General features: G+C 33.7%; 1 protein-coding gene across 1 annotated transcript in view; it reads left to right on the top strand.

The window, feature by feature from the left end:
* The first annotated feature begins 7,669 nt into the window (after window positions 1–7,669).
* The window catches only part of LOC123566418 (RGS domain-containing serine/threonine-protein kinase A-like), a 48,435-nt gene continuing 42,766 nt past the window's right edge, over window positions 7,670–13,338 (top strand). The window contains exons 1-2 of the mRNA XM_045360470.2: window positions 7,670–7,815; window positions 11,171–11,243. The gene's annotated coding sequence lies outside the window, so the exon portion shown is untranslated. The remainder of the gene's footprint in view (window positions 7,816–11,170; window positions 11,244–13,338) is intronic.

The following is a 13,338-nucleotide window of genomic DNA, read 5'->3' as shown; positions in this document are numbered from 1 at the left end:
CTCATGTATTATGTTATTGGTGTAAAGTAATTACTTCAGGTAGTGGCAAGATTTGTAAATTGTTGTACGATACAATTTTCTATTTGCATATGAATTAGAGACTTACCCTAAGCCTTCTTTACACAAGGGAAACAATCTGTTTATATAGTGAAATTGTTGAGTGAACACCATTTCTTAATCCTATTCTTGCCCATGTTATATCAGTGCAAAGGAAAAGTAACCTATCAATGATAAATGCCATGTATGATTACACAGTTATGCATCTAACAGTCTTAGAATTGATTTCTTTGATTTTCTCATATTTCTAGATATTTTTCCCATACTTTGACGCATATGTATGGGTAGTTGAGATTGTTCTCTTTCCAGCAGTAGCCTTTTCAACATTTTTCACCTTGTGAAATTCTGTGGGTTTTGACTTTTTAAAAAACTACACATAATTATATTTGATATAGATAGCTCCTACTCGAAGTTTGTATTTTCAGTTACAATGCCTATATATGAATGGTACACATACACTTGATTATATTGTACACATACATGGATTATATTTTCATGCAAGGTGCATAGATATTAATTGTTTTAAAACAACTGTGAAAAGTAGGTTAAAAGATCAGTTTTTGGAAAAAATTGGCATGATAGTGTTGTCACTTCACCAATATGTTTAGTCTATCATACTTACAAAAAAAAGAATTTGATTTTGAGGCATATCTTGAGGTAGTACCTTCTAATTTAAGTAAATACTTGTGTAAATTTAGAACTATGAATCATTTGTTGCCAATGGAAAAAGGTAGGCACTTGCATATAGAGCGCAGTCAAAGAGTCTGTCACCTCTGTCTGAAGCAGGTACTAGGTGATGAATTTCATTATCTTTTGGAATGCAGTAACTTCAAATCCATTGGAAAGAAGTTTATTCCCAATAATTTCACTACTCGTCCTAATATTCATCAACTTGATAACCTCATGAACAATAAGAATTTACTTGTTAAATTAGCACTGTTTTGTAAAATTTTAATTTCAAATTTTAAATAGCTCATTCTCCAGATTCAGTATTCTTTTCTAGAATTTATGATTTGAGTAACTACATTACTTGTAAACACATACAGATGGTATTAACATGCTTCAGTTCTGGGTATAAAGTATGTAGAAATTAAAATTATAACATATTGTTGTTTTTTCGATCTCTGGTGTAACATTTAAATGTTTTGGACCCCCCATTATTGAGGTTTATATGTAGTATAAGGGAGAACATTAAGTATTCAACAATTAATAGGCAATATTTGGGGGAATATACTCTGTCATTATTTCTGCATAAGTAGTTGCCTCCCTTTTATCTTTGCTTATTTTAGTGTGGTTGGTCCAATTCATTTTTTCTTTGTCAGACATTGTACCACATTTTGTACAATATTTTGCACAATATTTTGTACAATATTGATTTGTGACTGTTTCATTATTTCACTTTGTTTTATCCACATGCATATTATATGCCATGGATTATAAATAAATCTGAAATCTAAGTTATCTCCCCTACCCACTAGACGCCATTTGCAAACTAAATGGTGCAAGGTATGTCATAGATCTAAGATCTATACATAGAGCTCCGAATTCGGCTGTCCCTATCGGGCCTCAGTCAAACGGCAGCACGTCAGTACATGCGATCAGCTGTTTAGACGGCATAGAAGCTATGACTAGGAATATTAGGGTTATGTTTAAATTGCGTGTCAATAATTTTCAAGTTATCTCGAAATTTCATAAAATTTAGATTCTGTAAATTATGTTCATCTTTTATTATGATATATCTGCATACATTGTCACCAGAACACATTTGAAAGGTAGCCTACATGTCAAGTGTCCAGGAACTTCAAATACATCTTTTAAATACATCAGTGGTATATCAACAGTACTACAATTACTATAGATGGGAAAAGAGACCTCCCACTACAGATATACTTTGACCTTCAAAAATGACCTTTGGGCGAGTTCATTTACTAAAGTAGGTCTGGTATTCGGATCATCTCGGCTGATGATTTACGTAAGAAATAGGTATGTAATGTTAGAAATTAATCAAGTTTGCGATTAAAGACTGCACAGTGTATTAATTGGTAAGTGTGATTGCCCCTGGATGAATGGCATGCACGCAACCTGTGGGTTAAAGGTGGTCAATCACATTTAAACAACATTTAATGACATTTTTTACTTTTTGTATATTCTGGTAGAGAATTATTTAAGGAACAAAAAGACCGATTACATAGAGTTAGATTCCTATTTGAAATGTATATTTTATTATTTTTATAAAATTTTGTAATTACTCCCCTTTAATATGAAAGTATATAAAAAGCTGGGTATTTCTTTTTATTTCAATACAATGTCTAGTTTTACATTTGCATTTGATAGACATATCAACTATTGAACAATCTGAACCAAAATGCAAGTTTAAAAGCTGTGTGTAGCTTCTGAATTCATTTATTTCCAATCTATCTTGGTTGCGCAACGAAGATAGGCAAAGGGAGGTAATAATAATTTTTCAAACTTGCGTTTCTAATGAATTCCATCTAAATACATAATTTTTAATGCAAATATTTTACAAATATATTACAATATGTCTAATATTTATACATTTCCTTAGGCAAAGTATGTTTATCAAATTTATACTTATGATAAAATAACTCTATCTTGGTTGGGCAACCAGGATAGGAAAATGAAATTTTAAAAATACCTCCAGTGAAAATCTAATTTGTATTAAGTGTTAAAGAGAATTCCTATAGTTTTTTTCCTTTCATAGAATTTTTTTAAATTCACATATATGATAGGAAAATGTGTGCTGAAAACAATGAACAAATAAAAACAATAGGTCACCAGGCTTGTTTTTGTGAAAAATTGTTTTGAACACACCCACTGTTGCTGAAACTGCCAGCGATTTTTCAACATTTTCATAATTTTCTGCTTTTTTATAAATACCAACCAAAATATACATCCAGGCAGCACAATACGGTTTTTTCTTTTTACATATTTTATTATAATACTTATTTGATATCATAGTCATATTTGTAATACTCTATCCTTACAATAATGTGTACAAATGAAAAAATATATTGTTTCATATTTACTTTTGTGAATTTTTTTCAATGAAAAATACCCATAGAGAAGAATTTTTTTTTTTAATTTTGAAAAAACTCTTTCATAGAATTTTTTCTTTTTCTTCTTGTGTATAGATAATTGCATTGTGAGCATAAAAATGGCTAAAAATGTATGGGTCACCAGGCTAAATTTTATGTTAAGACAGCTAGAATACAACACCTGTTCGGACGGAAATGGCACGAACCTGGCCAAATTGATTACATGTATGTCTGCTAAAAGTTAAAAAAAAGTTTTAAAAATTCTTAATTCCTTCTGTAACTGAATACTAAATAATCTGAAAGGTGATATTGTCTTATCAGTACTAAGTCTATTATCTTACATTATATAAACAACACTGTCTTTGTACTAAAATGCGATGTGAAAACACAACCACAAAAATAGCAAGATAACTGTCATGCATGATACTTGTCAATACAACATAAACCAGTATCAACATTTGATTACTGATATAACTTATCAAAAATGTTATTTCATTCAAAATTCCTCATATTTAAGATTGTCTGTAACATGTTTCAACAAATGTTGACTTCAGTTCAGTTTTCCATAGAAAGTGTCGGCTGCGCAGAAAGATGCGCATAAAAAACTATAGGAATTCCCTTTAAGTGAACATAAATGAGTGTAAATGATCAGATGCTAAAGTTTCGAACAAATCCGTTACATGGCCAAAATCTGATTATCCACCTTTAAAAAACCCAACAGAATTTCTTTTTATTGTATTATAATTCAAAAAGTACGTATCATATTTTATTGCCTGGACTTTAATATTTACTGTTTTGAATTATTTTTTCTTCCTTTTTTTCCCATCTGTTTTCTTTCATATTTTTCTCCCTCAAACTTTATTTCATATCAGAAAAAAATATTTCAATTCATAAACAAGGTTAATCCTCAGATTCGCTGGCAGTGTCGGTTTCAGAATCGTCCGTTGAATCATCAGCCTTAATAAGGACTGGTTCAGGAATCTCATCACGCGCAACTTGCAATAGTTCTTCGCACCACACCCTGGTTGAACTTGAAGTCATCGAAGATGATGTTATTCTTTGTCTTCTTATTCTGTTGTCTGGCATCTTTCTCAGTAACAATCTTTTGTGCCGTAGATCTGCTGATGCCGGTGAGTGCAGAGATTCTCTCCCAGGCACAGCCAAGTGAAAGTTTCAAACCAGATTCCTTCTCTTCCATACAAAATTTGTACACGTTTCTTATAATTTCTCTAGCGTCATAGCTATAGCTATATCTATACACTGGTTTTGACATTGTTACTGTGACATATTTTACTTAAAGTATATTCACAAACTTGCTTTCACAAAATTGCAAATTTATTTCATGAAAAAAAGCTGCACATAATGCAATGTAGTTATCAAAAAAGAAAAAAGTCTTACCTTTCCGGGATTCGAACCCACACCTGCACCTCATACATTGTATGCAACGTTCAGTCTAACCTACTGTGCCAACGAGACAAGTTTATATATGTCCGATTGGTTGATGTGTTTTATGTATAAAATATGTATTCAGTAAACTATAGCATCCCTTTACTTGGATTAGTTCAATATTAAAAGTACATTTATGCCCAAATGCACAATGTATATCTATAGCAAATTAGACAAATGGACTGAGATTCTGGATGCAGGTGGATATCTCGATGTAGCATACTGTGATTATATGAAGGCGTTCAATAAAGTAAGTCATCGCTGCCTCCTTCACAAACTGAAAATATACCAATTCATACATCAACTGGTTAAGGTAACTTCTTGGAAATTCGTCAACAGAAAGTCATTGTGAATGGTAGGGGATCAGACTGACTCTTAGTAACAAGTGGGATCCCTCAAGGATCAGAACTTGGACCAATGCTCTTTATTATGTTTATCAGTGATCTGCCTGAAAATCTACCAAATAACAGTAAGTTATTTCTGTATGCAGACGACACAAAAATTTTCTGAGAAATTCGAACTCCAAATGACAAAGAAAAATTACAAGAAGACATTTATAGTATGTGCAAGTGGTTGAACTAGTGGCTTCTTAAGTTCCATCTGGATAAATGCAAAACAATGTCAATTGGTAATTGTGAAACTGAAAGACAATATAAGCTAAAACTAGAATTACAATTCATGGAAATCAGTACAGCAGAAAAAGATTTTGGAGTAGTCATTGATAATAAACTGTCGTTTAGCCAACATATCTCAGAGAAAGTAAACAAAGCCAATTCAATACTGGGAGCCATGAGACGCTTATTTGAATATATCTTGACAAGGACACATTTAAGAAACTTTATACTACTCTCGTAAGACCACACATATCTGATATGCACACTCTGAATGGAACCCATACAAAAAGAAAGACATACTAGTTATTGAAAATATTCAACGAAGAGCAACTAAGATGATACCAGGATTGTCAAACTTATCATACGAAGAAAGTCTAAAAACTCTCAAACTACCGACACTAGAATACTAGTCCTGTAAAATGGTGTAAAAATACTTCAGAAAATGGGAAAAGCACAAAACTTGGTACATAAATACTTTAAGGCAAAACACTAAAAATGAGCATGAGACCCACTCCAAAAAATCCAATATGGCCGAAAAATCCAAGATGGCCACCATGCATGAAGAATATTTTCAGAAATACTTAATATTATCTATAAAACTTCTATAGACGCTCACAGTCATCAGTATAATTAGCTAAAATCACCCGCTTGAATAAATTCAAACATATTATATTAACAAAAGTACTGCTCTTCCAACAGAAATGAAAACAGTTGTCTCCCTTGGATAAAATTTGCTATTAAGCAGAAGAAAAGTCAGAATGCATTTATGTGAGTCAAAATTAAGTATATAATAGTAACTAGCATATCAAGAATGTTTAAAATGGCAACAGTCCTGTGCAGAACTTTATAACAGTTGTAAATTAATATAAATACATTCCAACTTCGATAACAGGAACCCGTCAGGACCGACAAAATGTATTCGAGTAATCGGTACTTTGAGTGATCGAGGAAAATATTATAAAGGAATTTGGATGGGACCTGATGATAGGTTCAAGTTAAGGATGGTGTTCGAATTATCAGAGTTTGAGCGAACGAAGTTTGTCTGTAGTATGTATTAGTGAATAAATGACATCTGTTTCACTTTGTCATTAGTTTTCACGACTCAGAATTTGTTAGTGTTTGCTGTATTCATTTCAATTTATTTACACTAAGAGAACTAATGACACTTAGTAAAACTATATAATTCATTAACTATGTTAGTGCGACAGACCATGTGAACATCCCTGGCCTGTCAGACAATCATGAGATCAGGCAACTAAGAGGGGACATGAGTGAAGTGTTCAAGCTCCTAAATGACATGTATTACTGTGACAAATCACAGTTACTGAAACTATGAGAAGAGACAACAACAAGGGGGCATGCCAAGAAGCTGTTCAAACATAGACCCAGACTAGACATTAGAAAATTCTCCTTTGGTCACAGAGTGGCCAACATAAAGAACTCTCTACCAGAAAGTGTCATCAGTGCAAAGACTGTGTTAACGTTTGACTTGACTTGACAAATACTGGCATACACATGATACATTGTACAACTTTGGATCGGACATTGCAACCTGGCTGATAAAGAATGTAGAGCTGATGAACGAGACTGAGACCGGCCTTCTATCAGAAGAGGACATAAATGGTAACTTATGGTAACTTTTAGTGTAGGTAATTGGTACGCCATCCGGTTTCCATTGTCCTGTGACAAATCCTTCATGCTCTTGCTTGAACTTCTGGTTTTTGAATAGTGTCTTTGAGGTATTGTTGTTATTTAATCATTGGCATTGGATAAATTTTTTGTCAAGGTACACTTTTTCTCAAAAAACCATTGAAGACCCATTGGTCTAAAACTTTGCACACTTGTTTATTAGTACCAGTTTAGTAAGTAGGCCAAGACCCTGACCTCTCACATGTGTTTTATCAGAATTATGGTCCCTTGCATACTTTTGAAAGTCAAATTTTTAGCTGCACTATTCAGAGAATAGGGGTGCTATTCTACTTGGCCCAACATCGGCATTGGTTTTGTTGTTGGCGTCAACGTGAGCTTTCTTGGTTAAAGTTTTTTGGCAACTTTTGTTTTTCTTTGTTACTATTTGTACACTCATATTGAAAATGGTTTAAGCCTGTTTTCACATGCGATTTATCTGTATTCTTGTATATTTGATCTTTCATATTTAACATATTTTCTACTTATCGATTATTGACAAGCTTTAAATGCAAAAGTGTATCATGAAGATTCCTATATGTATATCATTATTATACATGTAAGTAGGTCATACTACTATACTTCATGTAAAAGTTAAAGGGTAAATATAAAAATGATTTTAAAAGAATTAGGGACTACTTGGGTGGTGTTATCTCCCTTGGCACCACTTCTTGAAAGTATGCGAGTTCTTCTGAACATGTCAAAGACCATTTAAAGGGACTTAAGATGAAACCAGAGTGTTAAAACGCAGATTTTTTCATCGTTACCAACAACTCTTTGTACGTGTTGTGTCGTTTCAGGAAACTGATGGTTGACCTCCTGCACCACCATGAGGACCCTCTCGGGCAAGAGGAGGTAGGGGGAGGCAGTGAGGAGGACCTCTATATATTGCGGCGTTATGAGAACCACCAGTTTCTGGACTGTAATGATCTCTCACTGGAATATCCTGTTTGAGGGTAACTAAGTAAATTTACAGCAATGTTCCTTAATATAAGTGATCATCTACCTAATTTCTTCAGATCATTTTGTTTCTTTTAAAAAACTTTAAAGTTGTTCCTGTCAGAAAATACCACTAGGGGGGCTTGGTCACTTGTTTTGTCTGAAATCGCAGACTGATTCCAAAATTACTTCACCCCCTGCCAATGTTGTTCAGAGCATTCCAATTTGAAAAAGAACTTGGATGAGACAGTGTGTGATCACTGTTCCTTTAACCCTTAGCCTGCTTTTGGCAAGTGATTCTGCCTTTGCGACTAGTGTAGACCAAGATCAGCCTGCACATCCATGCAGTCTGATCATGGTCTGCACTGTTTGCCATTCAGTCAGTGTCTTTTTGGTAAGTATCCCTTTTAACAGTTAATTGTACTGTCCAAATTGAAAGATGGACAAGTTCATTATAGAAATTTAGCAGGGTAAGGGTTAATGTACAGGGTATCCCATAATATATGATACCTTTTCATATGGCCATATTGTCCACCAGAAGTTTTGTATATTATATTATAATCAGACATTACAATTCTGCGCATTTTATAGTTTCATTTCATTTTATATTTAAGGAAAATGTGATTTACAGAAAATGCACCAACTGAATTGATGCCGTTATATAAATTAGGATGTTCAAAAAACTTAATGTGACTTCCAAAAACTTCTTCTTTCAAAATATTTATTTGGAAGACAGAGACTTCAAATTTACATCTGCAACATTGAAAACCTGCTATTAAACAGAAAAATCTGCAATAAACAGGAGCTGCAAAACTTTACAATAAAAACATGCATGCCTGCAGAATGAGAGTGATGGTTCACATGTAATTTTGAATACATTTCATAAAAGCATACCTTCTGAAAAATTTCAACTCTTACCCTGCTAAATTTCAAAAATGGACTGGTCCATCATTTAATTTGGGCAGTACCACTTATTATTCAAAAGGGTGTTCACAGAAAATTAACTGACTGAATAGCGACGATCTTGGTTTGCACTGGTCGCAAAGGCAGAATTACTTGCCTCCAGCAGGCTAAAGGTTGAATAGCTTCAGCACAAAATAACATACAAAATGGTACAACATCTTCTTGTGCCCCATTTGGAAATTAATTTTGTACAAATATTTTTTTTACAGTTCCTTGGCTGATCTTCTACCATGACTGTTTAACCTTTAGCATGCTAGATAAATTGTCGTCTGCTGGAAATGTCTGCTAAAATTGTAAAGTTCATTCAATTTGCTCCAAAAATGGAATAAATATTGTCAGAGTAGCAAACAGCTTGGAACCTGATCAGACGCCGATTTAATCGGCGTCTGATCTGGTTCCAAGCTGTTTGCAAAGGCTGTTAAATTCGCCTGCAGCAGGCTAAGGGTTAAAATATTTTAGATTCATCTAGTTGTGCCCTACTGAGTATGATAACACAGTTTTCATGACATTTCGAGACGGTGAGTATAAGTAAACAGAAAAAAGTGTGCACGTTGTTGTGAAGATTTTTTTTCGTTGATAATATTTATAGTAAATAATAGTTTGTTTTTTTTTTATTTTACAAAGAAAAACAATACTGGTGTCTTAAGTATTGATATTAATTTGAACTGTATAGACCTAATGTTTGTTTTCTACATTGCTTCACAAATACACCTTTCAGCTTTGAGATATCTTAGATTTATTCCATTTAAGGATAACATGGTGTAATAGGCCTCAATTTCACCAAAAGCTACATAAAACTTGATAATTTAAGCTTTAAAAATGTCAAACGATAGAAATAAGGTGCATATTGACAAGTTATATAGTGACAGAATTTCTCAAAAAAAATCCTTTAGATTGCCTCCCCTGATAATTTTGGTTTTTCATGAGTTATCTCCCCTGAAAACTAGAAAAAAATGATTTTCTCCTTTTCCTTACGGCGAATTTTAGATTTCTTTTTGATATTTGTATCAGAATCATGAAATGCAGCTTTCTACCGCAACTATTTCTTGAAACTCAAGTTCAGATTCTCATAATCAAAGAAATTATATATTTCCCATAGGCATCAATGTTAACTTCAATACCGATTATCTCCCCCAAAAATGATAAAATTTGAAAAATCTCTCGGTGAAAAGATTTTAATTTTGAATGTCTTTAAAGTGACCAAATTTCATTTAAATATTACCATCCAGTTACAAGATATGAAATATGGCTATTACACCATGTTATCCTTAAAGGGGAAGTCTTGTGATTTGTGTACATTAACTGTATAATAGTAGTAAATGACAGAAAATTAAATTTCAGAAATACGGTATAACATCTTTAAATCATGCACCAAATTGATAAAGAGGTTGTTGATCTTAAGAGATTAGGTTCCAAGTAACAACTCTGCATATTGTAGCAGGAAAACTTCCGCTTGAGAGAGATATCTTAAACTTTTGAGATTATTCTATAGCAGTAGTCATCTTTCTTATGCCTATATGTACCACTAATGTTATTTGTTATATGTAATGATTTATTCGCTCTTCTGATTTTTGAAAAAAATCTGCGAGGTATTGTTGTCACTTGATTGTGGGCGTCAGTTAAAATTTTTGATTATGTTCGCCTTTCCTCAAAAGGTGTTAGAGCTACAGCTTTGAAACTTTGCACACTTGTTTTATCATCATTAGGTGACTATGTACAAAGGGGTCAGACATGTGTGGGTCACCTTAATATGGCATAATAAATAGTCCCAAGCCACTGGGGGCAAAAACATGGATCACTAGATATATAACTGTCACAGTTATATATCTAGTTAGTAACCCATGTTTTTGCCCCCAGTGGCTTTGAACTATTTATTATGCCATATTAAGGTGACCCACATGTGTTGGACCCCTTTTACTATGTAGGCCAAGAACCATAACTCTGCTATGTATTTTGTAAGAATGTTTACTTATTATCCACTGACAAAAGTCGGAGGGATATAGTTTTGGCGTCATCCATCCGTCCGGAGCCATATCTAGGAAATGGTTGGGAATACAGCAACACCTGGTGCCAAACCACTCAAAGACAATATTTCATTCCAGTTAAACTTCAAGCTCACATTTCAATTAACTGCATTTAATTTTAAAAGCTAAGCTTATTACAGTGAGCACATCCAATTCAAAATAAATTCTTTAGTCAGGATCAAAGTATACATTTATTATGTACTCTTTAATTAAACATTTGTTTTCTGTTAAATTGATTTTGACTAAAGAAATTATTTGCTTCTTATTAACATCCTTAACTTTTTGCCGGATATATTTTTTTGCCATTCCTCACCACAAACCCTTTCGGCAGGGGATACCAATTCATCGAATTTGCTTGTTAGCTGTGGTATTCATTTAATTGCAGGATGACTGTGAGAAGGCAGTTTGTTTGAGTATATGCCAGTAAGCAGGAAAACAGGGAAAGCAATATCTTAGGAGTAGGCATGTTTTAACTTTCATCCGATTCTTTATGTAACAGTTGCTTCTATAAAAGACAAAAGTCTGTTACCTAAAAATTAAGTTGAATATACAGCTTATATGTCACTGTTGATTTGTAAGACTTAGTAACAGAAAAACAAAAATGTCATATGTAAAGTAAAGATGTCATACGTAAATGTTGGTCCTCCGTTAGCGTGTGGTTAAGGTCCCTGACTTCAAATCACTTGCCCCTTACCGATGTGGGTTAAAGCTTCAATCAGGGCATGAATTCTTCTTGTGAGAAAACCATCCAGCTGGCTTACTGAAGGTTGATGGTTCTGCCGGGGTCTTCCTCCACCATCAAAGCTTGAAAGTCGCCATATGACTATAATTATGTCTGTGCAATGTTAAACATACGTAAATTTTGCACCAATTCTGCCGTAAAGTATAGCCCCAGGGGGTAGTGATGTATGTGACCTGGTATCTATGTTCATATAAATTCTCTTTAACTCTGTCATTACTTAGGCTCTGTCATTACTTAGGCTCTGTCATTACTTAAGCTCTGTCATTACTTAAGCTCTGTCATTACTTTGGCTCTGTCATTACTTAGGCTCTGTCATTACTTAAGCTCTGTCATTAAATAAGCTCTGTCATTACTTAGGCTCTGTCATTACTTAGGCTCTTTCATTACTTAAGCTCTGTCATTACTTAAGCTCTGTCATTACTTAGGCTCTGTCATTACCTAAGCTCTGTCATTACTTAAGCTCTGTCATTACCTAAGCTCTGTCATTACTTGGGCTCTGTCATTAATTAGGCTCTGTCATTAATTAGGCTCTGTCAATACCTAAGCTCTGTCGTTACTTAAGCTGTGTCATTGCTTAAGCTCTGTCCTCTGTCATTACTTAGGCTGTGCCATTTTTCCAAACCTTGTAGTAATTGCAGAAGCCCTAAAGTACTCTGTTCATCAGACTGTCATAGGTCAGGACTCTTTCTTGTCAGGGTGATAACCTTCTAATCCCTGCTCTGATTTTATTATGCAACAACAAAATGAGTATGGAATCACTGTCCAAACTGTATGTTTATCCTGCTGTCGAGAATTATTTAAGTTTTGGAAGAAAGTATGCCCCTATTTGTACTCTGCCATTTTTCAACAAAATTTTATGTGTGATTGTCAGAGTAACTTCCAATCACAACTGCATGAAACTACATACATGCCTTCTTGTTAATTCCAGCAGAATGACATTTGTTCTATAACTCAGTAATTTGATAATGTTATATTTTTTTGCTTACCTATTCAAAGAATAAGGTGGGTGACTGCACCGCCTCAGCATCCCCGTTAGTTAAAGTTTATTATTAAGTCCAATATTTTTTTCATTAAGATAATCAATGGAAATGTGCTGTATTTGCTCATAGTGACAATGTATACATTAATTTGACAAGATGGGTAACTCTACTTGCAATATTTCTAGAATTATGCCCAATCTTATCTTAAGAGTTTTTATAATGTCCAATATCTTCATTGATTAAGGTATTCAACTGACACTTGCTGTCCTTGCTCATAGAGTCAGTGTACTTTAGTGAGAAAATATACACATAATTCCACCTGCAGGATTTTCAAAATTATGACCCCTTTTTAACATTGAAATTTTGGTTCATGTTTTTCAAATAGTACAAAACTGTATTTTTAACAATTGCAAATACAGTGTATTTCACAATCATCCTTCAAGTAATTACACAAGGTTATGGCACCAAGTCCCATAACTCTTACATGAATTGTAACAAAATGATCCCACTTCTTGGACTTAGAAATTCTAGACAAAGATTGCTGTCTCCAGAGTCAATGTAGATATCTAAGTGAAACTTTTTACAAGTTATTGAGGTGGATAAAGCATGGTGAAAGGTGCCTATCCCATAGCTATGCATTGTATTTTGGCAAAGTTATGTCCCATTTTAGACTTGGAATCTGGGAGATTAAGTTTTGCCTGGAAATGGCAAATGACTATCTCCAAAACTAATGCAGATACTTGGTTGAAACTTCACACAGTTATTTCGTGCAATTGAACGAGATCACAGCATCTGGTCCCATAATTCTTACATGAATTTGGTAAAGGTAGA

The sequence above is a fragment of the Mercenaria mercenaria genome, chromosome 8 (genome assembly GCF_021730395.1).
Source record: "Mercenaria mercenaria strain notata chromosome 8, MADL_Memer_1, whole genome shotgun sequence".
NCBI classification, from domain to species: Eukaryota; Metazoa; Mollusca; class Bivalvia; order Venerida; family Veneridae; genus Mercenaria; species Mercenaria mercenaria.
Note: the sequence above shows the minus strand (reverse complement) of the source record. Positions and strands in the feature narration are given on the sequence as shown.